The following is a 4915-nucleotide window of genomic DNA, read 5'->3' as shown; positions in this document are numbered from 1 at the left end:
AAAGAATTTATCTGAAAATAAAATAAAAAATAAATAGAACATATTAATATTAATATTTGTTCAATGTTTTTCTTTATTATTTTGACTGTTATTAACGTTGAATGAATATTTCTCGTTGATATTGTTGATACACAATACATTGCATCCATTTCTATGAATGAAGATATTTCATATAAATACTTTAAATTTGTTAACATTGAATATCAAACAGATTATTTCGTCTTAATAGTTGTATTGATTTTATTGATTATGCTGCTTATTTTTATAATATTATATTCATTATTATTTATTCATTATCGTTTATTCATGTTATTTTGTTATTTTATTCTATTAATATTTCATTCTAATATTGATTTACGTATTTAAAATTTATTATTTTTTGTTATTTTATATTGTTTCTATCAATTGAAATTATTATGTTAAAATATTCTTTATTTCTTCTTTATTCTCTCATTTTATTTCTTCTTTATTCACATTTCATTCTTTATAAAAATAAAATGATAAAAATTCTAATTAATAAAATATTAATGTGAATAAATGAGAATCAGTCATTATTTAAATATATTGTCATCATTGTATAATTTATTATTAATAAATATTTTAACAACATTCAATTTATTCATCAATTTTTGACAATGTTAATGTAAATAATATTCAATTACAATATAAAAATTAATTTATTTGATTCAAATGTTAGAAATTCATAATCAAATAACAGTTGATTTAATCTCATTATTCAATATAATATTGAATATAATTAATAGAATAAATGAATAGCTATCATTAAAGAAAAAATGAACAAAATAAGAAAAAACATTCATAAATGAAAATAGTTGAAAAATTCAAGATAAAATGAAATTAATAATAAACATAAAATGAATAACATAAGAAAAGTAAATAATAAAAAGAAAAGAATAAGAATACACTAATTTGAAATAAATTAAGAATAATTAATGAATAATTTTAAAGATTACTAAAGAATAAAAAAGAAAATATGATGATGAGATTAAATCATAAATATGATAAGTTCAAATCATTAAACATAATATAAAAAGAAGAATAAGAAAGTAAATAAAGAAATAAAAGAAATAGAAAGACAATACAAATAAAGAATGATAAAAAGAAGATTTGAAAATATAATAGTGAAATATTTTAAATTAAGAAATAAAGAAAAAGAAATAAAGAAAAAGAAAAGGGATATATAACAATAAAAAATCCAAAAATAAAAGAGAAGGAAAATAAAATCAAATAAACAAGAAGCGGCTGTAGTTTTACGTGTAAAACACTTATTTATAATTTAATAAATATGAAATACTAAGTTAAATTAATAAGAGTCGTAGGATCGAAACCTGCCAGTCGCCAACATTTTTTTAAATTAATGAAAAAAAGATATTAATTACAATAAACATAAATAACAAATTTAAACAAAATAGTTTAATGATAGAACTAACTTCTAAATATTAGATTAATTAAATCAAATGTTAATAGGTTTATCTTCATAATTTCTACATTTTAACTCATTATTTATTAAATTGTTGGTTCTTGTTGGTTGTTATATTTTATATTTCATTTTATTCTTCTATTTCTTATTTATTTCATCATTATATCTTCTTATAAAATTATGTAATTCCTATTTCATTATTTATCATTACATTAATTCTTTTCTTTCTTGAATTTTAATCCAATTCTTTTTTATTTCTATTCTATTTCTTTATATTTCTATTTATTTCTCTATCTTATTTTAATTCTCTTTCATTGTTCTTTTAATTATCTTGAATATTCATTTAAATGTTTTGGATTAAAATGAAATCTTTCATCATTTCTATTAATTCTTCTATTTCATATTTCTATTTTAATACTATCATTTATATCATTAACATATATTGATGTCTTCATTATTTCTTTATATCGTTATTGTTCAATTTATTATTGAAATTATTTTAGTTTATTAATTTCTCTTTATTTTTCTTATTATATTTTGTCTATTTCTACTATATTATTAATTATTTTTCTCATTTTTGTCTTTTTCATTTTCTTATTCTCCTTTATTATTTTTTTCTTCCGTATAAATATCTATTTGTTATTGAAATATGTATTGTTATTCTTTATTTCTTCTTTCTTTTGTTTTTTCTTTATTTTCTGTTTTTTTGCATTTTCTATTGTTTTATTCTTCATTTATTCTTTCTATTTCATTTGAGTTATTTTCTTCATTTGTTTATTCATTTCTTATTTCTTATTGTTTTGTATTTTATTATTATATCTTCATTTCTTGTTATTTTATCATTACAAATAATACATCATTTCATTTATCTTTTGTTATATTTATTATTTTGTTATTTCATACAAATATATTATTTTCTTTCAACAATTTCATTCTTTATATTCATTTCTTTTTATATTATTCTTCTTTATTTTTGTTCTATTATCCTACTCATTTTATTCATAATGAATTAATTCAATGAAATAATACAAATAAATTGTTTATTCATTTCATCTTATTTCTCTTTTATTCTTATTTCTTTTCTTATTTATTAAAAACACCCTCATTGGGTGTGAATATTTCATTAAATGAAATAAAATAAATCAACATTGAATTATGTCAATTTTTATTTTACCATTTCATTCATTGGCAGATGAACAAAATGGCTGTTCATATTCTTCATTGTTTTGTTTTTATTCTTTTTTAGTTCATTTTCAATTAATCAAGATTGAATCATTTCATTTCAATTACTATGATTCGTTTTGGTGTGAAAAGATTTGGAAATTGTTTTCCACAAAGTGCATTTGTTATTCCTTCATATGAAAATGAATGTTGACTACAATGTGATTCTGTTTTATTATTTTCTTTATAAACAATAATATCAGCTCCACTTCCAAATGCAAACAAATAATTATCTGCTTGAATACCTAAATAAAATGCATAGTCTGGTTGTTTAATATCAAATTTCTTCATTCCTTTCATTCTTCCATTTGACTCTAATGAAAATACAAATGATTTTGAATCATTTATAAAACTATGAATTTTATCAATTTTAGAATTAACATATCCTCCAAATTTATTTTCTTCTTCATCTTCAATAATAATTATTATATGTTCTTTATTCATTATTCTTTGATCAAATACTGATGTATCTTCTTTCCAATCATCAATATCTGAATCAAATAGTATATTGTCCATTCTTTTTTCTGTCCATTCTTCTATTTGTTTGATTATTTCTTTTGTTTTGTCATTTGGTGTTGATTGTGTTATTCCCATTTTTGTTGTTTTTTAAGTTTTTCTTTTTATTTTATTACATCTCTTATTTATTATTAAGTTCTTATTTATATTCATTTATCTGTAATTTCTTTCTATCATTTATTCATTTCCATTTTATTCTTTCAAATTTTCTTGTTGAATAAGTAAATCAAAATAATCAAAGAAATAAAACATCAAAAAGAAAAAAGAAGTAAAATAATTTGAATCAATTGAATATTCCATTTTATTATATTTTGCTCTTAAAAAAATAAAAAATATGATAAATACAGAATTTGTATATATTTATGTTTATCTTTTATATTCATTTGTAGTTAATAATTTCTTTTCTGGAGATGGAAGGTGTTACGTCTGAAACACAACACAAATACTAATACAATTCAAGCATCGACACTTCCAGTTATTATTTGGTTATGACAGTGTATGTTAATAAGAAATATGTTAGGTAATGCTGCAAAGGGTGTAGCAATTTATTATGATAGAATATTACATGGTTGTAATGTAATACTTGGTATTTATTAATAAAAAAAAATATAAATATATAAGGAAGTATTAAGCAAGGAAAAGGATTTGATAAAGTGTAGTTAAGAATAAAAGAGAATTATTCAAAGTAATATAGTAATACTGAAATGCTTTCTTCTCTCTTTCATAAAATAAAGAAAAAATGAAAAAGAAAATGTTTAAAATTAAAGCAGAAAACAAACAAAAGGATTAAAAAGAAGAAATAAATGAAAAAGGATGAGAAGACATTAATAAGAAAAAATAAAGAATAAATTAAACAAAAAACTTATTCTTTTTTAAAACATCTCAGGGATGTAGTTATTCTCTGCTGAGCAAGAAAGAATAGATGAAAATTTTATTAACATTTCATTAACTAATTTTTATTTTATTCTTTTATTTCATTCTTTCTATCATTTTAAAATTAATTTTATTTTTTATCAAATTTCATTCATTTTTATTCTTTTTGTTTCATCCATCTTATCAAAGAAAAAATGATGAATGAAAAGAAACACCACAAAAAATATAAAAAACAAATAATCAAAGAAGAAGAAATTCATATCAACCAAGAAATATAAATGATAGAAGAATGAGTGAAAATAGGTATTATCTGTATGGACAGAGATACATGAATAATCACACTAACCATTACAATAATAATTATAACCATAACTATCACAACATAGATGATACAAATCATTTCACTCATCAATTCATTCATAATCATAAACACTTTTACAAAAATGTGATGAAAGATAAACCAAATTATCAAATTAAAAGAAATTGATTTATTGAACAAGTATTAACATGTCATAATGAAGTGTTTTAAAACATAATTGAAATGAACAAAAAACAAAAATAAAACAGAAGAATCTTTCAATCAATAACAAAGATAAAAATAAATAAAAAAAAAAAAAAGAAAACCACAAAAAAAAAAGGTTTAAAGAAAAAAAGGGTTTTAAAATGTAATAGAAATGATTAGTTAATAGATGAGTGTTGAAGAGACAGCACAATGGATAGGAAAAATGTTTGATCACATACCAGTTGAATTTTATCACACCGAAATTGAAGATAGTAAAAATACAAAACGTAAATTTGAAGTAGCTCATGATGACTTAGCTGTTGACTTAAATGAAATTTCTAAAAGACAATTATCAGTTGAAG

General features: G+C 19.6%; 2 annotated features.

Annotated features, from left to right (window-relative positions):
* The first annotated feature begins 3590 nt into the window (after positions 1 to 3590).
* Positions 3591 to 4138: a repeat region.
* Positions 4139 to 4247: 109 nt separating this feature from the next.
* Positions 4248 to 4623: a repeat region.
* The last annotated feature ends 292 nt before the right edge of the window (positions 4624 to 4915 follow it).

Source organism: Entamoeba histolytica, genomic scaffold (assembly GCF_000208925.1).
Source record: "Entamoeba histolytica HM-1:IMSS scf_1104750518561 genomic scaffold, whole genome shotgun sequence".
Taxonomy (NCBI): Eukaryota; Evosea; order Mastigamoebida; family Endamoebidae; genus Entamoeba; species Entamoeba histolytica.
The sequence above is the reverse complement of the archived record's forward strand: the minus strand, read 5'-3'. Positions and strand labels throughout refer to the sequence as shown.